This window comes from Gorilla gorilla, chromosome 5 (genome assembly GCF_029281585.2).
Source record: "Gorilla gorilla gorilla isolate KB3781 chromosome 5, NHGRI_mGorGor1-v2.1_pri, whole genome shotgun sequence".
Taxonomy (NCBI): domain Eukaryota; kingdom Metazoa; phylum Chordata; class Mammalia; order Primates; family Hominidae; genus Gorilla; species Gorilla gorilla.
Genome location: NC_073229.2, coordinates 24,101,117 through 24,128,050, shown reverse-complemented (window position 1 = coordinate 24,128,050; position 26,934 = coordinate 24,101,117). Strand labels below are relative to the sequence as shown.

Here is a 26,934-nt window from a genome sequence, read left to right as displayed (position 1 = left end):
AACTTTAGGTGTACAATGTTTTGTTATGTAAACTACATTTAACTAATTATTAGGTTGATGCAAAAGTAATTGCGGTTTTGCCATTACTGTCAATAGCAAAAAACAGCAATTACTTTTGCACCAATCTAATAGTTTGCTTCCAATTTTTTGCTACTATAAACAGTGTTGTAATATAATATTTTAAAATAACTCTACACACTTGTGGTATTATTTCTGAAGGACAGATTCCTGTAAGCATAATTGTTGAATCATTTCTAGCTTCTCTGAGTGAACCTGGAAAAACAAACTTGAAATTCAAGGCCTGTTATAGATGCCATTAGTAAAAAAGAATCTCCTTTCCTTTCCAAATACTTCTATCTACTTTTCTTGATAGTTTCTGCACCTGCCTTCAAAAGTTCACATTTTCATTACAGTTTTTCTTAATTTGCCTTTATCTCTGCACTGTCATGGCTACTATTCATAGCATTTACCTTCATAAAAAATAGCCACAGTTACTTAGGACTTTACCTTATTATAACTTTTCTTTTTAAATGGATTTCCATTTGTTGTGTCTAATTTTTCTTAGTGGAGACAGTAGAGGTCTGCTCAGAGCAGCTTAACCAAGCCATCTGTGTGTACGGAAAAGCAGAGACAATTAAAACCTGTTGACAACTTTGGGCAAAGCTGTGGGCCTCATGTTCTCTAATTTATGTGAGAAGCTGAAGAACAATCAGTTCAAGCTGGTTCTTCAAAGAGGCACAGCCTGTAACACACTTTTGGCAGGTCAGCATCTTTGCACTACAGCAAAGAAGTATCTGAGTCCAAAGAATTCTGAGATGTTCAGTAGGAGTCCACGAACAGGGCACACGAAAACCAACACACACATTGCTGCAAAGAGAAGAGCAAAGTTGCTGCTGTTTTTTTTTTTTTTTCCAGTTTTCCGTGTAACTTTATTTCTCTGTTAACAGACAAGCATACTGCATAGTGTACCCATCCCACTGCTCAGTGCAGTGTTATCAGAAATTTCCAACACTGTCAGCGGAGACTCACCGGTGGCTAAGTGCTTGGGGAGGCAGTGGTGTGTGGAAAGGACTTTGTCTTTCTGCCACTCAGATTTGTGTTTAAATCTTAGCTGTGTCATCTTGGGCAACTCTTTTTCCTATTTTTCAAAGGGAAGAAAACAATACCTGGCTTGCAGGATTGATGTGATGGTTGAAAGTAATGGACATGACATTGCTTACATTCTGCCTTTCCTTGTTACCTTCCATGTCCTGTTCTGTGGTTCCTACCCTGATGCTTCCACTGAAATTGCTCTGATCGGATGACCAGGGCCATCTCAGTTACTAAGTGACTGTCTTTGTCTTCTGTGGCTTCTCAGAAACATTGACCAATCCTACTCCCTTGAAACATTCTCTTCCCTTGGCTTGCAGGAACCACACTTTGATTACTTATTTCTAGCTCTGTGGACACTTCTCAGACTCCAGTGTCTTCTCCTCTTCCTCGTCCCCATCCTAAAGTTGTTGGTACTGAGTTTCTGTTCTGGATCCTCTTCTTCTGTACACCTCTGCTGGACAATCCCCTTCATATCCAAGACATCAATGATCATTTATATATTGGGGGGTCCAGTACATAATCTAGGTTGAAACAAACATACTCAAATCAGTCTCCAGATGGCACTGTTTGGGCACCACATGCTGGTGCAAGAAATCCAGAGGCCAGATCCATCCCTATCCCTCACTTCCCTCGCCGGGCCTTTGCTCCCCTCCTTTTCATGGGTCATGGGGTCTCAGAGAGCCAACAGGTCTCCTGAGGAGGTGAAGTCCAATCCTGCCTGGCCCTATCTTGGTTTCTGCTAGCTTGGTGATTGCTGTCTGCTGAGCAGAGGCTGGGCCATAGCCTCATGTCTACAGTGATCACTAGTTATTGGGTACAGGGTTGTCTTTGAGAGTAGTTACTCTTTGAGAGTGGGTTTTCAACTTCTCAAGTTTCCTCTTCAGGAAAGAGGCTGTCATTCAAGTCGCACAAAGTCTGCAGGATTAAAACTCAATCCACTTGTTCCCTCAGGTACTTCCTTAGGGTCCCGGGTCAAAACAGTAGGAAAAGATCTGGTGTTAGTCACATAATGTCACAAGGTCACAGTGGACCAGAGCAGCTGCATGCTGAAGCATCTTTGATGGCACCAGGCCACACAGATACACAGAAGCATTTGAGTCTCCTCTCGAGAGGATTCAAGAAATGAGGTTATTTAGAACTGTGGGGGCAGCTTCCGCGGAAGACAGGGACACACAGGGGAAGTCTTGCCTTTGCTGGAGAAGCTCAATCGGTTCAGAGCGTGGTGCCAGTTGCTGTATCCAAGGGTGCTGATGGGAGCTCTTTCTCAGAAGATCTTGGAGTTAAGGCAGCCCATGTGTTAAAGCTCCAGAGATAGAGTGTGTGATCCTTCTCTCTTGATCCCTAAGTGTTAAAGATGTTAGAGATTGCTTCATGTACTTGGCCACCATCTAGGCTGGTTGCATGAGATCTGGGTTGGGATAGGTTTCAGGCTCACAATCCCTTCTGTGGCATTCGTTTATGCCACATTATGTCCCTTGTCTGTTCTCTTTTCGATCCACGCTTCACACTGCAGCCAAATGGATATTTCTACAAGTAGATCTGATCCAGAGTGATACTTCTATAAGTAGACCTGATCAAAATATCACCTAGTTGAAATCACTTTAGTAGTTCTCAGTTTTCTAAAATGTTACCTATAAACCCCTGATTTGGCTCCTGCTTCCTTCTTGGACTACTCTTTGACTGATGCTCTGTAGTCAGCCACACGGAACATAACTGGAAGTTGCATACTTAAAAGCCAAACCTCCACCTTATTCCTCCAGCTAAAACACCCTGCTATTCTTTTCTCAACTAATAATTTTGCTCACTTGTTTGTCCTTAGCTTAGCTCTTACTTCCTCTAGGAAGCCTTCTCTGATCCACCCAGGCAAGAATACATGGCCTTTTGCAGGCTCCTCTTAAAACTGTTCTAGTGCTTATTTATGTATGATTCTGTCATCATTGCCTGTTTCTGCTAATTGCCCCTCACTGAAATACTGTGCCAAGGGTTCACAAAGATATGTCATTTAATCCTCACAACATCCTTGAGATGAATAATGTTCCCATTTTAGAAATGTGTCCATCATTTTAGAACAACAAACAGAGATGTAAGGTAAGTGATTTAAATCAATAACTAGTTCATGGCGATGTGAGACTGAACCCGTGAGCCTGTGTCCAAACTGATGAGTTTAGCGACTATGCTGCGCTACACAGCTGTAGTGTGTACAGACATGGCTTCTGTTGTTCATTGCTGCATCCCCAGCATTCAGCACAATGCCTGGTACAGAACAGGTGCTCAGTAAATGTAGCTAAATAAATGAATAAAAGAAAGAATGAAAAGCTGCTTGGCAAATGATAGGCACATAGTAAAGACTAGGTCTTATTAAAAAAAAAAAACTCATAAGCAACAAAGCAGAAAAAAAGGGAAGAAAACCAGATAGCATCAGCTCATTTTCTAGTCAGAATATAGGAAACGTATCAGCGAAGTGTGGGGAAGCAGATAGTAGTTTCTGCATTTGCTTTTGAAGGAGGAGGCAGTTTCCACAGAGCTGGACTTGCTGAGCTCAGGGACTTGTTCTTGGCAGTTCAGGTTCTCGCTCTACCTTGAAAAACCGCTGCGTCACAAACGAACCGTCTCAGCTTTAGCACCATTTCCCAGGAGGCTGTACATTCACCTATATTTCCTTCGACACAACAGACTATATTTAAAAAGGTTCTCCCATGAAATAGAAGACAATCTCTGCTCATGGGAAAAGAAAAGGTTTCTAGTAAGTTCAATACCAACCTGCCTTTGGCTGGTGTATAAATGGCAATATCAGAAGACTATTTTTTTTAGTAGGAATTTATATATGGCGAGTGAGACTGGTAGAGTTTTTGGTATTTGAGTCTATAGCATGGTTAAAGTGTTTTAGGGGTGAGTTTAAAAATTATAAATTAAAAAGTCATCCAAGTAACCCATGTACACATCATATAAAATGGCATGTAGGATTTATACTGAACACTTCCTATCTTTGGCATGGTCCTACTCACCATCAATCTATGCAAAGACAACTAACTTTTTCTCCTTTTAGTTTTTCTGGTGATCAAATGCCATGTCCACCAAAACAAAAACAAAAAACAAAAAACTCAATACATTTTTGAAAACCAATAACTTGACTGCTTGATTTTTTGAGTGTGGTGGGCATTTGCCAGGTTTCTGAGGTCCAGTGTCTTCCTGATACCTTTCTCTATTTGAAGAGTTTTCTATGTTATGTTATATATCATACCTCCCCAAGCTAGAAGCCAAAACTCATTCTCTGGCCTCCTTTGCTGGAAGGAAGCAGACTGTGACATAGGCTCTGCTAACCTGCCACGCCACACTGGGCTGTCACTTAGGAGGGGGCAGAGGAGGGAGTTCTGTGTGGGGAGTTCACTTTTCTTCGGTGAGTGTGGTAGTAGTTCAACTACTACTTGCAGCACTGTTTGGAGGGAATGGCGGCAGAATTTCTGCCATCCAGGCCTGAGTATTGTTGGAGGGGCTGCAGGGGCTGCACCAGCTGCTGGAGTGGTGATAGAGAAATTTCCCCACAGCAGCTCGTATATAACAGCTCACTGCAGAGCCATCCGAGGAGCTGACATTTGCTTTTCCATTGCTATGAGTCTAATGCTGCCACTGCTGTGCCCACTTTGGCAGTGGAGTTGGGCTTGGCATTATGTGAAATTGCTTGACCATGAACTTCTAGAGGATTCTGTGAGCTACCCAGTACCCTATTAGAAAGGTATTTTTTGCTTACTCATCCTGAGTTCTGCTGTTTGCCATAAAGAACTTTAAGTGATCCTTTTGATCAAGATCTATTGACCACTGCTATGAGAGATGAGCATTTATCTTACTTATACATGCCCTACCTCCTTTTCTCCCTCCCTTTCAACTTTTTTTTGTTTTTAATTATTCTGTGGGTTACCTAAATATTATTAATAAACCTCCACCTCTTATTCCCTAAGCGTTATCTCTTGACTAACAATGATAAGACCTTCACTCCTGCTCTTCCCTATACATCTCATCACTTTCACTACCCATCTTCTGTCAGCTGCTGCAGCACTTTTACTTTGTCAGAGTTGATAACACTTCTCTTCTATTCTGTGATCATAATTCAATCTCCTGTGCTTTATCTCTTGGTGGATTCTAAAACTGGAAAACTAGTAAGTGGCATTGACATAATAAAGACTATATAAATGTTGACTGCAGTGCCGAGTAAGGAGCTAATGATGACATTTCCTGCCTTGTAGGTCTCAGGTCGTGACTCCAGAGCTACTTGAAGCAGAGTGTTCCTAGCTTCAAGGTCACATCGATTTTCTGTTCTTACATTTTATCGGTCACTCAAAATCAAGTGTTATTTTTCTTCCCCTGATTTTTGGGCCCTGGCTTAAAAAAATACCAGGTAGGTTTCTAATTGAGTTATTTTTTTCTTATTTGGAAAAGAATCTCAACTCTCTATCGTAATCTCAACTGTATCCAGACCTTCAATAGTGTTAACTATTGTCTTGAATCCCTTTATCCTCTCATGGTGCCCCAGGATAGGGTCTCTCCCAGACTCTCCTATCCTGGACCTGTTGTTGTCCAGATCAGCTGCACAGCCACCATCCTTGGGCTTCCTATTAGTGACCTCCAGGATGAAAGTCTAGCCCTGGATTCCATGTCATCTTTCTGTTTTTCTCCTTGTTTTACTAGTATATATACTCAGAAGACTTCCTCACACAGAAAGTGTGGTATATCATCTAGGTCTTTATCTGAAAATATTTTTATTTTACTCTCATACTGCAATGATAGTTTGGGCATAGAATTTTAGGCTCAAAAGATTTTTTTCCCTTAGCACTTTAAACACATTGTTTCATTATCTTCTGACTAATCTGACTAATGACGAGTTAGATGGTTCCCTGAATTTGTCTTTGGAAGCTTTATAATTTTTTTCTTTATGTTTGGTGTTCAGAAATTTCAAGAAGATGTGCTGGCTCAGTAGTTATTTTAATTCATCCTGCTCAGTACTCAATGGATTCATCAAATGTGAAGTATGCCCTATTATTTCTTTAAAAAATTCTCCCATCCATTTTCTCTGTCTTTTTCTATAATTCCTCTTAGCTACCTGATAGATTTCTGCAACTCCTGTATTATTTCTCTATGACTGTTACCTTTATATTTCAAATTTGCCATCTCTTTGCCATTTGCTTTAAGCTCTAGGAAAGTATTTTGACTTTATATTTCAGCTGTTCTTTTGAATTTCATATTTTAGAGGTTAGATGTTTAATTTATAAGAACTCTTCTGTGTTCTCTGCTAGTTCTCTTTTCAGCCATACTATTCTTGTTTTATAAATGCAATATCTTCTCAAATTTCTTTAAAGATATTTATTAACAATTTAAAAAATCTCTTCTAGTTTTTGAATTATTTCTTTTCCTTTGAGACTATGTATGTTTTGGTCTTTTTTTTTTAATTTTCTGCTTGTGGTTGTCCTTAAATGTCTGATGATTTTTTTGTAGATTCACATTGATGAGTGAAGGATTCATTTCATAATAATAGCTATCTAGTAAAGGTTTCTTTTTAATTTGGGTTGATGATATGTTTCTTAATAGACATCTCCCCTGAATGGGAAGGCAGACACGAAATCTGTGCAAATGCACAGGGCTAACTGACAGATTTTGCTTTAGGATGTACATGTGTGGGAATCAGCCTTAGATGAGACATTCTGCTTCATCTCCACCCACCAAATGCCAGAATAAGGGGAGCTTTCCTCTTAGATCAACATCCCTACTAAAATACAAATTTGTGAAGCATTCTATATTAAAAAAAATACAAATTCCTCCCCAGCTAGTTTATCCATTTGTCGTAGTGAAGAGTCTCTTGCTATTCTTCTGCCCTCTTTAGGAGATAAAAACCTGGTGCTCTCTGCCCTGTGTGGGAGTGGAACCAGTAACCCTATACCTAAATGCTGGCTGACATCTTGTGAGGCTGACTGGCAGCCACTTCCCCTGAAGTCCCCTCATACACATAACTGGGCTTTGATTTCCTCTGTTTCATGTTCCCATCTGCTTCCATATTCAAGAAATGCATTGAAGTCTCCCATCTACAAAAGACCTTCATTGCTCCCAATTTCTTCACTGCTACAGATTTATTTCTTTATGAACGTCCATACAGTCATTTAAGTGGAACTCTGCCACAGGGAGTGGCACACGCATGTGCTTATTCTACCTTATTCGCACTAGACACTTGCCCACCTCCACGGTGCTGTTTTTAAAAATGGGATATTTTTGTTGTTGAATGTGCTCTCTGTGTTCTCATCTCTTATCTGTATTCCTACTACTTAATGCAATATTTCTGGAGATAAGAATAGGCTCTTGTTGAAGGAAAGAAAAAAGGAAAAGAAAGAAAAAGAAAGAAAGAAGGAAAGAAAGGAAGAAAGAAAACAAAGAGAAATACAGCAGATTTAAATGAAAGCAAACAAATGAAATAAATTGAGATAACAACAAGCAGTGCCACTCTCTCTTAAGTATGTATGATAAGCAGTCACAAATAGTCACATTATTAATCCCTTTGAAAGACCTTGGTCTCATTGACTACCTTACCATGTGCCACACGTATTAAATGAACAGCTTCCAAGACCGGTTCTAAATATGTTAGCATGTTCTTGCCAGCAGGGTTCCTGGCGCACTGGGGATACCTGCTCCAGAGTGTCTGTGGGAGAACTCAGACACATCATTCCCCTTCCGGCTGTTGAGGGCCTATTGATGAAAAGATGATACAATACAGACACTGCAAGTGTTTAAGACTCAGGTTTAAAAAACACACTTGCTACTTCATTTATTTTCTTCCCATGAAACTAATTGAGACCCTAAAACTCTATTACCATGAGGATAGAAAACTTAATGTCAGTCGCTGTTGTAATCTTCTCCTTACTAGGGCTCCAACAGACTCATGGAACCCAAAATGTGGAGAGAAGCCAGATTACCCACATTAGAAATGCTGGCATCTTCATTGTACTTGAGGTCCAACAGATCTTTGCTGTGCCTAATGTCCAAAGGGGAAATTCAGGGCTTTGACACCATCTCTCTTTGAAGTCCAGTTACTTTGTTGAGGCCCTGCATTGGAGTGGTAAGGGGGTCTCCCCTTCTTGAGAGGTCGAGGGACCTTTTACCTCTCTTTAAAGCACTCTATTGAGGCATTTTGGTGTAATCTCTTTAATTGTTGGAGGCTTTGGTAAATATCAAAGCTAAATCAATCGACCACTTCTACCTTCTGCCCTTCTTTGAGACCATGAATCCATAAGAGACCATCTGCCTCAATAGGAGTGGGGGCAGTGAGTGGGAGTGGAGGATAAAGGGGAGGAAGACGGCAAATATCAGAAGAAGTAAAATCAGTTAATGTTTCAAAAATACTACTATGCCATAGTATGTACATTTAACCACAAAGGGCTACCTCACGGGCTATATGGGTGAATACGAAATGGCACCCAGGCCAGGATGAGTTGAAGTGGGTTAAGGTGAGTGGGAACAGGGGAGGGGTGGGAAAGATTTTTCTGGAGAGTTACCACTGAATTTATGACAGAACTTCTTGGAGAATTTGAGGAGATGAAAATAGCCTGTAGCTGTGGTGAATGCTTATTAGCCATGCCCACTCCACAGCCATGCCCCTCCCATAGCCACGCTCCCTCCCCGAGCACTGTGTCAAAGACCTTTAGCCAAAGGCATGAGGCGCTGCATTCCTGAGGACTCCTGAGCCCAGACTGATGCTCCTGGAGGCCATGTGAATGTGAAGAATGCTCATCTTGTGTGGAGATTTTACTAATCTTTATAGGGAGCAGGACAAATATCTCCTGGAAAGTTCATGGCTACAAACATCAGTGCCTGTGGCATTCATACCATTGCCACAGAGCAGCCTCAGGATGCTGCCAGCTGATCTCACACATATTCCAAGGAACTCCAGTTTCAGGAGGAGACCGGCGCGGTCCCATTTGGATCCAGCTATGACATCTATTCACTTAAAAGCCATAAAGATTCATTTTGCCAAGGAAAAAGTATGGAAGAGGATTATGGACATTGACTCAAGCAGATACTCAAACCAAACCCATGGACTCGCTGGGCTACATAGCTGGCGCTACCATGAACAAACACTGCTGCATGTGGTGCGGGCCCTGCCACAGCCGTGGTCAGCTCCCTCTTATGTGCCCATGAGAAACAAAGTGCTGGGGGCCTGCTGGGTCCCACAAGAACTGGAAAGTCACCTGGCAGCTTTTCTGTCAGGCATATCTTCAGCCTTCTTCCCCCAAAGACTGGCTCCTCTGCTCATCACTTGAGGCCACCAGTCTCAAGTCTGCATGACTTTGTCTTGACTCCCACTAGTAACAGACACAATCTTTCAGTGAGAGACCCAATTTCCTATGAGAGAGAATCTGATTTCCCAAGATTTAGTCGTGTCCACCATGCCCCTAAAGCTGCTTCCTGGAAGAGATGAGTGTATTGATAAAAGCACAGTGGTCTGATTATGTCCCTCAGCCAAAGCTGCAGATGTGGGCAGATGATTTTACAAAAGCATGAAGGCTCCAAGACAATAATTAAGGATTAACCACTTCAGTATCCTATTCTATTCATCCACAGCTAGTCGTTGATGTCACTAGTGCGGATACTGTAACAATCGTGTCTCATCTCAGGGCATGCTACATTTGATTTCAAAATTTTCAATATTTTCTATTTCTGATTTCAGGTGTGGTGCCACATTTACATGATGAGATAAATAGAAGATTACCTTACAGAATTATTTTAGAATGTTTCACATGGTTTTCAATAACTAAGGAACACCGTGATATCATCGTTAGTGTTTGCTACGTCAAGTGAAGGAATAGGCAGTAACACACATGCCTCGTCCAAAAAGAAATCAAAAGGGCTATTATTCTTCATGGGCCCATTTAATTTCCACTTTAACTTCTCCCAAAGACAACAATCAGCAATTTTATCACCTACTGGAGAAAGGTATTCCAGGGCCTCAGGGCTCATCAAAATGAATGTGTTTTCTATAACATCTAGTAGTTATTGACTCCTATACGCTAAGACATGTCGATAAACACAGGCCACCATTTTCTCTGTGCTATTTTAACTACTACCATTTTTGCATTTCAGCACAAGAGCTGCTCTTAGTCAGAAAATGCCGGATGGTACTGAGGAATCAGACTCATACTATTCCAGAGCAATGTCATCTACAGAAGAGAGCCAGTAGCTAATTGACAGAGGTGCCCTTGCTGTTTTTATGGAAGTCAAGATGTCCTACTTCTGTCACTAGACCTGTCCTTCTATAATTGGCTTGGGTCTCAAGCTCTCTTTGGAACTTTATTCTAGGTATGATCTTGCCTCTTCAATTCTGTCTTCCGATATAACTCTACAGTTCCTTCTTCTTCTTCAAATGGTTTTTCTTTACTTCTCTAGCTTTGAGAAATCCATCCTTCTCTTCCTCAAAGTTATTTTAGTTTTTCTTTTCTTCACCAATCTTTGGATAACTATTGTTTGTTATTAGAAATATCTTTTTAAAAAATGTATCTATTTTCTATCTTTACAGCCAACTGATATTTCCAGACAGCTAAATATTTTGCTTCTTTCTCTCCACTTTGGGGCTTCCATGGTGGTTTTCCCTTAGTGGGTGTCTAATTAATATTTGTTGGTGAAGAGATTGCTGTCCTGAGACTTGCTGTATCCTGATCAGATCAGAAGAACAGTCCTATAGGGCATGATAAAATCAGGAATTAAATAGTGAAGTTTAGCCCAAACCAAGATACCATAAGGTATCTTGGAGTAGATTTCCCCAGAAAATTGTTAGTTCCTCAATAATTCACAGTTACAGAATGAGTCACAGAAGATATGGCCAGGAAATTCTTTTTTACATGTCATTCCAAAGTTAGCTTGTGAGTGCGGCCCAAGTCCAGTGATTTCCAATTATCTGTCTTTGGATGGATTTGATATCACAGAGTCATGTATGAAATATTTGATTTCTGCATCCGCCTTTCCAGGTCGGAATATCATAGCAATATGTGGAAATTTAGCAAAACAGAGGTAATTCTTTTTAAAATTTTTTTTATTTTTTAGAAATGTACTGGGGCAACTGTAACAGAAGTGATTCTGATAATTGTTTGAGAATGATTGTTCTAGGATAGTAGTTTTCAAAGTGTGGTTCCCAGACCGGTGCATCAATATCACCTGAGAGCTTGTTAGAAATGTAAATTCTAGGGCCTAAAACGACTAACCAGAAACTCAGGGGTGGCCCAGCAGGTGTTCTCTGCTCCAGATGATTCTGAAACATGCGAGAATCACTGTTCTAGGGACATCTTATCATTATAAGAATCTATTATTTCTAGGGAAACTTTTTGGATAAAAATTTGTCTGATTGTTTACAAATATGTGACACTGCCAACAATTTGCGATCTTCTCATTTAACAGATTTTTTACTAAGTGTTCCTATATGCCAGATATTATGCTAGGAAATAGCATAATAGGAATAGAATGATTTATGGAAATGAAGAGCAAGTAAGTCTCAATATTCTGCCTTAAGGAGGCCTTAGACTCAAATGGGATATGCCACGTGAACAGATATGATTCGGTGCTATAAAATGTATGTATAAAAGGTTAATTCTGTTATGACAGATGTGGTCCAAGGAAGACTTTTGGGTTCTGCCCCAGTTCTGAACCCTGAGAATTACATGTAGAAGTTAGATAGGTGTTGAAATATCCACTGAAGACTTTAAACGACTTAAGCAAGTTTGAAGAATGAAACTTGGAACTTCTGGCCTTTGCAGTCCTCCTGTCCAGGTGAAGACCTGCGGTTTACTGCAAGAGAGTAACTGAGTCTGCAGAGTGAATATTCACCTAGCCAGAAGTGTGACTACAGCCGGCCTCCCCATGGCAAGTACAAAACAGCCCAGAAGGAGGTCCCATGAAACCATGAGCTCTAGCATGGCTGTCCACCGGAGCAAGGGGGCGCCCTAATGCTGTATATTCTTGCCTTGTACCTCAGGAGCACTGAGTTAGGGGAGAAAGAGTTATTCCCTCCTGGGAATGACGTCTAAGTCCTTCCTCTTTAAGGAAAACACGTGGAACTAAGTAGTTAAGTGCCCTCTACCAAAAGACGGGAGTTTGTAGGCAGATGAGCAGAAGGAGGGAGCATTTCATGTGGAGGGAAGGGCACAAGCAAAGATCCTGGGGCCTCAAATAACAAGGAAAATTTGTAGAAGGTTGGTGTGGGGTTTGGTTGTTTAATTTTTCAGTTTTTATCTTCAGTTAGGGTCAGCAGACTAAATTACTTTAAACATTAGAAAAAGAATTTCACTGATTTTAAAACAGAGAAAAATGGGGCCGGACGCAGTGGCTCATGCCTGTAATCCCAGTACTTTGGGAGGCCGAGGCAGGTGGATCATTTGACATCAGGAGTTCGAGACCAGCCTGGCCAACATACTGAAACCACCCTGTCTCTACTAAAAATACAAGAAATAGCTGGGCGGGAGTGGCATGCGCCTGTAACCCCAACTACTCAGGAGGATGAGGCAGGAGACTCGCTTGAACCCGGCAGGCGGAAGTTGTGGTGAGCCGAGATCACACCACTGCACTCCAGTCTGGGTGACAGAGTGAGATCTTGTCTCAAAAAAAAAAAAACCAACCAAACAAAAACAAACAAAAAACAAAAACAGAGAAAAAATTGAAAACATATACTTGACCAGTAATTAGAGACTATAATAAAAGAAAATGAAATCATATTATAGGGTTTTATATTTACTTTATTTACATTTTATATTATTTACTTATAGCTGTACATTATTATTTATATTTATATCTTTTATTAAGAACTGGAAAAATATGGAAATGCATTCTCTACAATGTTAACAATGAGTACTTCGAAATGTGAATCTTTTGTTAGTATTATTATTATAATTTCAGAGAGAGGGTCTTGCTGGTTGCCCAGGCTGGAGTACAGTGGCACTACCATAGCGCACTGTAGCCTTGAACTCCTGGGTTCAAGCTATCCTCCTGCCTCAGCCTCTAAGTAGTTTGGACTATAGGCGAAATTATCAACAGCTTGAATCTTCTTTGCTTTGTGATTTTCCTTGTTTTTTCAGTTTTGGGAAGTGGCCATGTATTGCTTATACAATTAGGAAAAAAATGACAGTAGATCTTATTTATGAGGCAGAGCTGCACACTTGTCCAATGAATGGCCATAGATGATCTGTTCATTTTGCCTGTCTTAGTCATCAGTCTGGATGATGATACAAACACAAATGGCTGTGGCCATCATTAGTCGTCGTGAAATGGATGTAGCAGTTATGATTTGAGGAGGTTCATTTGCTGAATATACAGCCAATCTCAGCCTTTATTACCACTTTATCTTTTTTTGTAAATTTGTTTTTTTAATTAAAGAAATATTCAATTTGAAAATTGAGTTCTAAACAAAGTAGTTTTATCAACTATTTCTAAACATTCTATTGACTATTTTGGAATTGTTAAAAACAACATATTTCCTTTTTAAAGGTTCTTTGGCAAGAAAGTGGTTTAAATTCTTTATTTATTCTCCTTTTATGGATCTATTTACTTTTATATAGTTCACAAAAACAATCTAAATGTTTTTGTTTGTTTGTTTTGCTGAAATGCATCATAAAAGTGAAATCTCTAGTGGCAAACCTCGAATAAGTATTTTCCCCTTCTATACTGCCCTTGCTTGTATTTTCTGAATTCATTTCTTTTTTTTCCAGAAATTTGGGGGATGCATGCAACTTTTCCCTTGTCTGAAGTGATAACTCTGCATTCATTCTTGACCACCATTAATCATGCATAGCTGTGCTCACTGAGGCAATGTTTTTGAGCCAATGGATGAACAGGATCTCATTAGCACTGGTTTCCATGGTTTATCGCTCATGGCCAATGTCACACAGAATTTTCAACCAGGATGGGAACGCCCAGCAGCTGGATGTCCAGCTGCCAATTCATCAATTTGAGAAGTGAGTCTGTTTCCGTCTAAGTTGTTGCATGCAAGGCATGGGGGGCTGATTCTGTGCCCACAGTGACTTCCTCCACCATTTCTTTTCCAACCTCCGCCAACCCTGGTCATTGTCGTCATCATCTCAGGCACATCACACACCCAGAAAGGCAATTCACAAACCACATGTTGGGTGAGATTTCCTCCAAAAGAATGGCAGGGGCAGGGGGCATAGAGACCCCACTCCTCATGGCAGTTCTACTGGGACTGGGGCAAACATGAAGAAATCATTACACCCATCTCTTTACTTCCACAATCTCCTTTGGAAATAGCATATCAATCCCTCCGGACAAGGAGGTGGTGAGGCTGGAGTCAATCCTATGGCAAAATGCTTAGACATGTGGGCAGGACCACCCAAGTCCTAGCCTGAAAAAGTTACTGTACCTGCAAGTAGGTCAGACAACCAGACCTAAGCAAGCTCAGTGGGGGATTGCCAAACAGAGCTGGGACGCTTGATACCGAATGAATAGATGAGGGAGCAGCACACCAGGAATGTGCCGTGTAAGTTCAGTTCAGCTCCATCATCACTCTAGGAGGTAGAGACTCTGGTCTCATTTCCCAGAGGAATTAACTGAGAGTCACAGAGACTGAAGAACCCCAGTGAGCTGGGCAGTTATGGCATGCCTGTTTATTTACGTGTGTCTGATTTCGAAGCCACACTCTTCATATAACAGAGAGAGGGTTTGCACGTGTGTGTGTAATGCTTGCGCCTAGGTAAAGTATTAAATGTGTGCAACCTGATTAATATTGGTAACTGCCTCAGGGATTGAATAAAAGGGATTTAATGGAAGCACCATTTATTGATGTGGGACAGAGTTGAGGAAGTGATAAGGGAAAGTCTAGCACTTAGGGACTTGAAACAGGAGGAAGCAGTTTCCAGTCCCAGGCCTGAAGGAACTGGCAGAGCTCTGGCTGTGGAGACACTGAGACAGGGCTAGCACGGAGGCCTGGCAAGGACTGAGTAGGGAAGAGGACACGCTGATCCCACCCTGATCTGACCTCTTTCTCCTCCGGTCTCCTGCCAGTATCTCCTTTCCTATCCAGAAACCAGAGCTAGGGGGTCTGGCTGATGCTGTGTGTCAAAGTGGATGCCCTGGGGCCCAGGAGAAGGGCAGAGAACAATGAGGAGGGGCGAACGGAGGACAATAGCACAATAATCAACTAGAAACCTGGCCGCCTTGGAATCAAGTTAGAATTGCAGAGGGATGAAACCAATAGTATAATTTAGGAACAAAAAGAAGGAGGAGCAAACTGGACTCAAGGTCCATAGCTTCATCAGCCAGGAAGAAGAGGCACGTGGTGAGATGGAGCAGAGGAACATCACTAGGGCCACACTAAGTACACTGGGACTTCGAAGCGAGGATTCGAAATATTCCTGGGCAGAGTGCTGTGTAGCAGAGCAAGGGACTGAGAACTCCCGACTATGTTTTGCTCTGGGTCTTGTAGGAGATATGCTTTATCTATTTCTGCTTCCTTCCAGCCCTCCTCCAACCTCTCCGGAAGTAGAGTGGCCTCATTCTTAGTAACCTCCCCCCCAACCCCCACCCCAACAACTGCCACCTTTCCTGTGCAGGCGGCCCTCCCTCACTGTGGCCAGTAATAGCTAGGGGGTCTTAAGAACTGGGATTCTGCCGTGGATGGCTGGATGACCAAAGGCCTGAGATTATGTGAACACCATTGCAAAGATTAGGCATGGTGTCACCCTAATAGGGCCTTGCTTGAGACAGATGTGGGTAATGTGAAAACCCCTGCAGTGATGGGTACCAATCTCCTATTGTGTGTAATTACTCAGTGGCTTCTGCTGGAATGAGCAGTTTGGAAACAGAGTGCCAGGTCTGATTAGCAGGTACACCAATCTCAGTCAGATTGTTCCATATTCTGAACTCCCATTCATTCCACATGAAGCGCACTAGTTGCAAAATGTTAAACAGGAAGCATGAAGTGCTGGGTCTTCATTCTGAGATGAGACCACAGGTAAGTACAGTTGTACCTCCATGGTTTTATAGGGCAGTAGATTCATCTAGGTGATCTGTTAGCCAGTCGTATTTACTGAGCTCCTGCTGTATAAACTATGTGAAGTATTTTGATATATGCATCATTTGCTTCCTAGAACAGCTTTGACAAATGACCACAAACTCGTGGCTTCAAACAGCGGAAATTTAACCTTTCACAATTCTGAAGCCAGAAGTCTAAGATCAAGGTGGCAGCAGGGCCACGCTTCCTCCAGTGGCTCCAGGGAAGGATCCTTCCTTGCCCCTTCCAGCTCCTTGTAGCTTCTGTAGCTCCTTGTCTTATGGCAGCATAACTCCAACCTTTTTTTTAAAGTTTTATTTTAAGTTCAGGGGTACATGAGCCGGTTGGTCATATAGGTAAGCGTGTGTCACGGGAGTTAGTTGTTCAGATTATTTCATCACCCAGGTATTAAGCCTGGTATTCATTAGTTATTTTTCCTGACCCTCTCCCTCCTCCCACTCTCCACCCTCCAATAGGCCCCAGTGTGTGTTGTTCCCCTCTAAATGCCCATGTGTTCTCATCATTTAGCATCCACTTATAAGTGAGAACATACAGTATTTGGTTTCCTGTTCTTCCATTAGTTTGCTAAGGATAATGGTCTCCAGCTCCATCCATATTACTCAAAATGTGTGATGCCTTTCTTTTTTATGGCTTCCTAGTATTCCGTGGCGTATATGTACCAGATTTCCAGTATTCAGTCTTCCACTGATGGGCATTTAGGTTGATTCCATGTCTTTGTGCTTCTGAATAGTGCTGTGATGAATATAAAATGGAGAAAAAGGAACGCTTATCACTGTTAGTGGGAGAGTAAATTAGTTCAATCATTGTAGAAGACAGTGTGGTGATTCCTCAAAGACCTAAAAACAGAAATACCATGTCACCCAGCAATCTCATTACTGGGTATATGCCCAAAGGAATATGAATCGTTCTATTATAAAGACACATAGCTCCAATTTTTGCCTCTGTTTTTACATGGTCTCCCTTGTGTCCAAATCTCCCTCTCTTTTCTTGTGTAAGGAGACAAGTTATTGGTTTTAGGGCCCACCCTAAATCCAGGAAGATTTTATCTTGAGACGCTTAACGAATTACATCTTCGAAGACCCTATTTCCAAGTAAGATCACATTCTGAGGTGTTGAGTGACCGTGAATTTAGGAGATACTATTTTAACATATTATAACATGATTTAAATCTAGCCCTGCTCTTGGGAACATTAGTGTGCCTTATTTCCTCATATATTCTTTCCTTATTCCCACTTTTCCTAGAAAGTTATGTGCAAAGCGTTTCTGTGTATGTGTGTATGTGCGTGTGTGTGTGATTATTCACTTTGGAATAAACTGAGTGCTATCTCCACCCCCTCTGTCTTTCCTAAATTGTCTTATTTCATGGTGGAATTTTCATCTTCCTGCTTATACTTTACTGGGTACTATAAATCCAAGTGTGCCAATTTGTTTTAATGAAAAAGAAATCTTTCTTGCTCTTGATGTTCAGCCCTCATGCTCTTGCACTCCCCAGGATCTTCTCAGGGCCTCATTTTCATCCAAAGTCTGCAGACAGTTCACTGCATCATTAAATTAGAAAAGGAGAACCTTTTTCTTGAGTTCAAAATTGTTTCCATTTTGTGGCCTATTTCTTGTATATTTCAGCAGGCTGACCAGGACAGGAGGTGCGGGTGTGTCCCGCAGGTGGAGGGATTTCCTGCAAATGTGCCAAGCAACCACCATTTCCCACATTCCTGGCCTCCTCCAAAACAGACATTGGACTTACCACTAGATCCAATCTCTAAACATAGAATATTAAGGCCTCCACTCAAAGCCCAAGTAAAAATACTAAAAGAATAGGAATTTGTGCCTATGTGAAGTTTTAAATTTACAGTACTTCTGCCCCTTACCTCAGGCCATCTGGAGAGGTGAGATTCTGGGGTCCTTCTCAGATGAATGGCAAGCCTGATCTTGCCTTCTGGCTTGTTTCTGTTAAGAGAAGTAAAGAATAATAGCTACAATGGTGGCTAAAATTTGCTGAGTGCTTTTGATATGCTATCAAATAGCTTTAAGTAGATTTTCTTAATCATTTCTTGTAACAGCCCTATGAGGTGATCACAGGCTTATGGATGGGGAACTGGGGCTTTGAGAGGTTAAGTACCTTTGCATCTTAATGGTTTCTGATAACATTTATTTCTACATTTCTCCTTTTCCCTCACATCAGTCAGGTCCCCATGGAAAACCGTGGCTTATTCATCTTTAGATAACTCAAGAGGGGGTTATTTTTAAAAGTGCTATTTACTGAGGTTCAGGAGAGCAGAGAGGAACCACAGGAATGGTGCAGATAGTCAGGATTAGTAGTGTCAGAGCTGCTACCACCCCCAGGCCCCAATGACAAAGAGTGGAAATGATTCCTGGAATCCGGAAGGGAAAGATTGGGTAGAGGAGACCACCTGGTGAGAGCAGTGACCTTCAGTTAGCAAGCAAGCCAGCCTGAGGTGACCTTGAAAGGATAGTAGATACCCTGACCTTGCTCTTTTCACATAAGCTATCAAAGACTTTCAGGAGGTGTCTCTAGGGAGGGTAGCCAACTCGTCCCGGTTTGCCCAGGACTTTCTCAGCTTTAACACCAAAAAGCCCCATGTCCCAAGAACCTCCTTAGTCTCAGGTAAACCAGAATAGTTGTTTACACTAGCTCTAGGTTTCTGAGCCATGGGGGCTGGGGGTGGGGTGCTGCCCTGGGTACCCGGATAGAGGGATGGCTGGCTGGTGGGCTTGTGGAGGCCTGACGCCACCCATCCATCCACTCCATCATTCATTCATTAGCTCAACAAGTATTTATTGAACACCTATTATATGCCAGGTACTAGTCTAGCTATTGGGTATTCTGCAGTAAACAAGATGAAGATCCTACCTAGCAGAGAGTGAGAAAGTCAGATGATAAACAAGAAAACATATAAATATGTGATACAATTTCAAGCAGCGATACATGCTGTGAGGAAGAAAGTGGGGTTCTCCAGATACAGACTGAAGGCTGTGACTATGTGTACATGTTTTCCCTTGGTCAGGACAGTCTCCCTGAAGAGATGCCTGTAAGCAGAGCCCTAGTTCCAGAATATGGGCCAGCTGTGACTGCGTGTGGGAGCTTGTTCATGCACTCTCGTCTTCTGTGGCTTCCCTTCAGCCTCCAAAGCGTGTCTCTTCTCCCTGTGCCCTTCTCTCCTTCAATTCCAAAGACAATTCCTTTGCTTTACCTCTGCCGGAATGAACAGTCTCTGTAAGAGGCAATGTTTGAAGCTGCTACCAGTCATTTATATCTTCGAGCTATCAGATAGTCCAGAGGCAGTGTGGAGAGAGGTTGGTGGGTCCACGTGTGGTCATGGGAAATAATGGCGGACGGAGCCGTGAGGGGAGGAAGCGAGAGGAGGGAAGACTTGGGAAGGCTGAGGCCGGAGAAGACAAACTCTAAATTTTGCTTAGGGAGATTCCAAATACTTCTTGAAGAGTTCATTGTAGCTTCTGGGTTCTGTCTCTTCTACATGAAGTCAGAACCAGGAGACCTAAAACCATTCTGAGAAGGCTTTCTGTGGAGAGATGAAGGCCCGGTGAGGCTAAGGGAGTTAGAATGCCTTGCCCACCGCCTCCTATGTGATGGGCATTACTGACCTTCTCCTGGGATTATTCACACTGGACCCCGATGCTATCATTTCTACCATTCTATATCATACAAAAAGATATAGGGAGCTAAACTGAAGCCCAGAGATTCCCAGAAATTTCGTGGTGTTCATGAAGAAAATATATATAACTTCATTCAAAAAGGAAAAAAAAAGCCTTTGTTTTATCTCGAGATTCCTCATCTTAGTTCAATAACCATGAAGCCAATATACCACTATCGAACTTCCTTTGCCTCTGGAATTTAAAGGAACATAAAAAGCACTAATTGATGGCTTGTTCTTAGACCACAGGAAACCACTAGTCACTATCCATTAACAGCTGCTTTTCAAGAATATTTTCCTTGTCTCCATCAGGAAGAAATAGATGACAAAGCAAAACTAAAAAGCTATTTGTTACATTCCGGTCAGAGGAGCTAAACTCAGTATTCCTGGACAGCCACATACTTGTACGTGACATACATTCATTGTGCCTGCAAGTGGTTTGTTGGTTTGTTGGTTTGTTTATGGCCTGTTGGTTTTGCTCTGCAACCAAGATACATCACAGGAGTGCTAGGCTCTGAGTAGTTCTTCAGGGAGTTGTACTCACAGTAGTCAGTAACCCACTGTCTGCAGAATTTGGTAATGGCATATATGTATATTTCAATGCTTAGAGGAGAGAGACAACTTTTAAACTGATGGATTTCCCTTGTTTTTATACATTTTCCCCCAAAGAACACCAATTCCTGATAAACTAATTCAACATAAAGAAAAAGTTGAGAAGTTGAGTCGGACAGTTTGTTCTCAACTTACTGATGTAAATTGAGGACAAGGTGCCAGTCTTGATTTGGAGTTTTCAGCTTCTTGTCAGTCTGTATCGTGGCCTGAAGAACTCTATCTAGAGAGAAATTGGCAAAAAATTCCCCAGAATATTATTTTTCTAAAAGAAAAATCTCTCGTAGAACCTCATGTAGCCTCCTTATTTCCCCAGTGCTCAGTAGAACATTCCTTCAGAAGTGGATTTTCAGCCATAATGGCTGTTTCCCTAGGTGAATTAAAGATGTCATGTGCTTCCTGGTTTCCAAAGAAAGGTGGAATCTAACAGATCACTTAACTTGGGTAGTTTTAGAAATACCCAAATTGGCATTTACGTACAAATATTTTGGTAAGACACCTGTCTTAGAACCTTCTGTTTTGGTGGAGGTTATAGGATGGTTAGTATGAACCATCGGAACTTTCTTCAGTGCTTGGTAAAAGTGTACACCTGGGTTCCTTCTCTGACCTAAGTCTCTTCAGGTATAGGGCTAGGGGTCTGCATATTTAACAAGATCTGCACTTGAACTTTATACTCTTCAATCTTGAGAACCTTTGCTTTAAAATAAACCACCACCCATGAGAGAATTTAGCATATTTTCTTCATCTGAAATCTTGACAAATGGAAAGGATTATACAAGTTTGCCCTCGTTCTTTAATTTCTAATCCAAAGTAGAAGGCAGGAGATGGACAGTAGGCGTGGTTGAGAGTCTACATGGCATGTAGGATAGTTTAACACACATTTATTGAGTAACTTTTTTATAGCAAGCACTGGGCTAGGCAAATGGAGAAGTACAGATGAATGAGACATGGTGCTCGCCTGCAAGAAGCTTACACATAATAGAGAAGGCAAATAACTCTTGTAAAACATGGTGGATGCAAAGCTGAAGTCCTGCACAGAGGTCTTGAAGAAGAAAATGAAGTACTGGACATATTTCCAACTTCCTAATCAGGGTACACCTAACATACGGTGAAATGCGTATGTCTTAAGTTCATGGCTAAATGAATTTTTACATATGTATGTATAGACCCATTTTAACCACCACATAGATCAAGATATAAATCATTTTCAGGACTCTAGAAGGCTCCTTCATGCCCCTTCACCACCAGTAATGCCCCCCAAATGTAGCTACTCTTCTGACCTCTGTCATCAGGGATTAGTCTGGGCTGTTTTAAAACTTCATGTAAATTGAGTTATCCAGTTTGTACTCCTTTTGTCTGGGTTAGTTCATTCAACATTATGCTGTAAGATTTTATTCACTTTGTTTTCTTTAGTAGTCTTCCTTCATTGTTCTGTAGTCTTCCACTGTGTAAATATACTATAATTTATTTATTCTACCCTTGCTGGTCATTTGGGTTGTTTCCAGTTTGGGGCTGTTATGAATAAAGCTAACTGTGGACACATCTTTTGGTGTGCATAAGCACTCAAATCTATTGGCTTTATTCCTGTAAGTGAAATTGTTAGGTCACAGTGCTGCATATGTTTATGTTCAGATAAAATTGCCAACAGTTATCTAGAGTGGCGTTGCATTTTCCGTTCTCAGCAGCAGCATAGAAGGGTCTCAGTTGTTCTGTGTCTTTACATTTGGTGTTCTCAGTCCTTCTAATCTTGGTCATTTCTCTCTCTCTCTCTCTCTGTGAGTGCGTGTGTGCGTGTGTACATGCACCTGGATGCATGTACATGTGGGATGGGTATTTGTTAGTGTCTCAGTTATGGTGTTAACTTTTTATTTACTTACTGGCCCTTTAGATAACTTGTTTGTGAAATGCAGTTTCAAGTCTTTTACTTACTTTTTTTAACCTAGATTGTCTTTTTCTCATGGATTTGTAGGAGTTTTACAATATATTCTAGTTTACAAGTCTTTTGTTAGATATGTGTACTGCAAATATCTTGTCCCTGCCTGGGGCTTGCCTTGTCACTCTTTTAATGATGTATTATGAAACTCACTTTTTCTTTCCTTCTTTCCTTTCTTTTTTTCTTTCCTTCCTCCCTCCCTTTCTTCTTTTTGAAACATTTAACTGAAAAATAAAAATTGTATATGTTCAAGGTATACAATGTGATTTCATATATGTATACACTGTATAATTATCAAAATCAAAATAACACATCCTCTGTCACCCATAATTACTGTATATGTGTGTGTGTGTGTGTGTGTGTGTGTGTGTGTGTGTGCGCGTGTGTGTGTGGTGGGGTGAGGACACATAAAATATGCTCTTTTATCAAATTTCAAGTAAATAATACAATATTTTTAGTTATAGTCAACCTGCTATACATTAGGTCCCCAGAATGTATTGATCTTATAACTGAAGGTTTGTACCCTTTGACCAACATCTCCCATTTCTCCAATCCCCAGCCCTTGGCAACTAGGAGCTCTCTTTGTTTCTCTGAGTTAGACTTTTTATAATTCCATGTATAAGTGAGATCATACAGTATTTGTCTTTCTGTGTCTAGTTTCACCCAGCATGATGTTCTCCGTGCTTATCCATGTTGTCACAGATGGCAGGATTTCTTTCTCTTTATGGCTGAATCATCTCTGTGTGTGTTGTGGGGGGAAGTGTGTGTGGGGGTGGGGGGAGGGATGGGTGTGTGTATGTGTGTATCACATTTTCTTTTTTTTTTTTTTACTCACAGGAAAAAGCATTTTATTTTTTTATTTTTTATTTTATTTTATTTTTTTATTTTTTTAAATTTTTTTTATTATTATACTTTAAGTTTTAGGGTACATGTGCACATTGTGCAGGTTAGTTACATATGTATACATGTGCCATGCTGGTGTGCTGCACCCACTAACTCGTCATCTAGCATTAGATATGTCTCCCAGTGCTATCCCTCCCCCCTCCCCCTACCCCACAACAGTCCCCAGAGTGTGATGTTTCCCTTCTGTGTCCATGTGATCTCATTGTTCAATTCCCACCTATGAGTGAGAATATGCGGTGTTTGGTTTTTTGTTCTTGCAATAGTTTACTGAGAATGATGATTTCCAATTTCATCCATGTCCCTACAAAGGACATGAACTCATCATTTTTTATGGCTGCATAGTATTCCATGGTGTATATGTGCCACATTTTCTTAATCCAGTCTATCATTGTTGGACATTTGGGTTGGTTCCAAGTCTTTGCTATTGTGAATAATGCTGCAATAAACATACGTGTGCATGTGTCACATTTTCTTTTACCCATACATTCATTGATGGACACGTACATTGTTTCTGTATCTTGTCTATTGTAAATAATGCTGGGATAAACATGAGAGTGCAGACGTTTCTTTGATGCACTAATTTTATTTTCTTTGGATATATGTTCAGAAGTGGGATGGCTGGATCATATGGCACTTCTATTTATTAATTTTTTGTGGAATCTCCATTATGTTTTCCATAATGGCTGTACCAATTTTAATTCCAACCAAGAGTGTACAGGGTTTTCGTTTCTCTATACCCTGGCCAACACTTACCATCTCTTATCTTTTTGATAGTTACCATCTTAACAGAGGTAAAGAGATATGTCATTGTAGTTTAATTTGCAGTTTTCTGAGGATTAGTGATCTTAACCACCTTTTCATATACCTGTTTACCATTTGTATGTCTTCTTTAGAAAAATGTCTATTCAGCTTCTTTGCCCATTTTATAATTGAGTTGTTTCTTTTTTCTTTTTTTTTTTTTTTTACTTTCAATGTAGGTTTTAAAAATATATTTTGGATATTAACCCTTTATCAGATATATGGCTTTCAAATATTTTCTCCCACCCTGTAGGTTGCTTTTTCATTTTGTTGATTGTTTCCTTTGCTGTGCAGCAGCTTGTTATTTTGATGCAGTCCCACTTGTTTATTTTGGTTTTTGTTGCCTGAGCTTTTGGCGTCATGTTAAAAAATCATTGCCAAGACCAATGTCAGGGAACTTTTTCTTTTCATTTTCTTCTAGGAGTTTTATAGTTTTAGATCTTATATTTAAGTTTAAATCTATTTTGAGTTCATTTTTATATATTGTAAAAAGCAAGGGCCCAGTATTATTCTATTTTGTGTAGATATCCAGTTTCCTCAACCTCATTTACTGAAAAAACTGTCCTTTCCTCATTGTGTATTCTTGGTGCTCTGGTCAAAGATTAGTTGACCATATATGCCTGGGTTTATTTCTGGGCTCTCTATTCTATTCCACTGGTATGTCTGTTTTTACACCAATATCATGCAGTTTTGATTACTATAGCTTTGTCAAATAGTTTGGGATTAGGGAATGAACACAGTCTAACTTATTGGCATGGAATCCTAACACTTCCATCACACAGTCCCAGCCTCCCTGACTTTTAAAAACCCCATCTTGGTGTTGGGGGCTTCCTTAGCCTTCTTTACATGAGTATTTCCCTCTATTAAGAGGAAAAATGGATAAATCTTTGTTTTGGATCCCATAAATGCAAATTGCTTTTAAAGTTGAACAACGTTCAATCCTTTATTTTGGATTTCTGTTTCCTTAGCCTGTACTCAAGACTTGGGTGACAACTTTAACCACATGGAGCCACGCCCACCCTTTTCAGCACTGCACTGAGCTGCCTGCAGCCCCACCCACCCCAAGTGTAATCTCTCTCTTCCCCACTGGCTTCCCACTGGGTCCCCACCAGCATCTACTCTTCCCTTGCTGGTTTTTTAACTTTGCTGTGACCACCACTGCTTCTCTTGGCAGAGACCCCCTCAAACGCTCCCAGTGCTGTTGTGGAAGTTGGAAGACATTTTCCCGTCTCATAATTACAACCAGCTAGGCATGGTTCAGGCTTTCAGTGACCAATACTCTTTTGGAGGCTTCGTAATAGGTAGCCAGTCCTATTCTTTGAGGTTTGAGTCTCCCTTGCCAAGCAACTTGGAATGTATTTTCCGAAGACCAGACTGCAAGACATCTGAGTTCACTTGGGTCACACTAAGGAAAATATTTCAGTCTAGAAAGATGATTGTGGTAGCCTTTGAATACTTGCCTAAAGTGATATCACTCTGAGAGCCTCCTACTCATCCCTGTCACCATGTCCGATGGCTTCCTTGTTTTCTGTCACTATGCTGTCTCCAACACTGCTGTGGGGTGCAATTCAGCCCAGGCAGAAAAGATGAGTTACAAAAGCACCAAACAAAATCAGTTACTGGTATCCCATATTTCCATATGACTGAAGCCCTTCTTCTTGGCCACTTGTCCTAGAGGGCACCTGTAAACAAGGAGCCCAGACATAACTCTCCTAATTGAATGTCTTTCTTTAGCACATTCATGAGGAAATAAACTCCCAAGCCCTTTTCTTCTCTTCTCTTTTTCATTTGTACAAGTGGAATTGTGATAAAGCATTGTCTTCTGAAAGACTAATTTTCTAATGCCAAGTGGAGTGTTGCCCAATGTGCCCTGGTGCTGGTAGTCTCAGAGAGCCCTGTGCTGAGGGCTCATTGCTTTGCTCATTCTCTCGGTAATCAAACTGGTGTGTCAGATGTGACAAGAGCATCCGACATGGAAGAAAGGACAGTAATTGCTTTGCTGAAGGAAAAAAAAATGGACTTGTCTTTTGTGGATTGCTTGGACTCCTGGAAGCTGTGAAACTGCACCTTCCACTTCATTTCCCTGGATAATTGATGTTTTCTTCCTTTGAAATAAAGATAAAAATTCTTTATCTTGTTTTCCACTGTGGGAAGATGGGATTCCACCCACAGCACACTTCTTCATCACAGAAGTTAATAGTCATGATTAAGTCTGGGAAATACCCTAATCAAACGTCACATGCCACCAAACAGCAAGAGCTGAAGGCTTTTGGTTACTTTGTTGGCTACTGCTGGCTCTGAATCTCCCTTATGAGCTGATGTGTAGCTTGTCAGCAGATTTGGACATTAAGACTTTTCAAAATCCCCTTAAAATAGATGTTTCTAAAACCCAGGAGACTTTTCCATCTGTCTCCTTTGCAGAATTCATATTGGGGTGGAGGAAATCATGCAGCCTTTTAGAGTCTGAGAATCACCTTTTGAATATTCTCTGTTTAATAACACATAGACTTGACTTTCCCAGTGAATTTATTACCTACTGTTCATTTTTTAAGAAAAATATAATCTTTGGGTTTCTGCTTCATTGGAACTGAAATCATAAAGATGTTACTCTGCACATATTATATTTCGTAGAGAATCATTGATGGAGTAAGACTTCAAAAAATTTCAGAAAATGTTTTAACTAATTGAAAATGGAATTTCATTTTGGTTTGGGGCTCAGAGTTTATAAATTTGGAGTGGGTTCTAAAATTAGCCATGAGCTACTCCCAAGCTGGTTTGAGAGGGAAAAATAAATAAAGAAAAGAAAATGTTGAGATAGCCTCTTGGTTCTCTTCAGAGCTTTCAGAGTATCCTGGTAACTTTCTAGGCCATCAGTGGTCAAA

General features: G+C 40.9%; 1 pseudogene; it reads left to right on the top strand.

Moving 5' to 3' along the window:
- Positions 1 to 26,934, top strand: part of LOC109027128 (snRNA-activating protein complex subunit 5-like) — a 283,079-nt pseudogene that overhangs the window by 116,591 nt on the left and 139,554 nt on the right.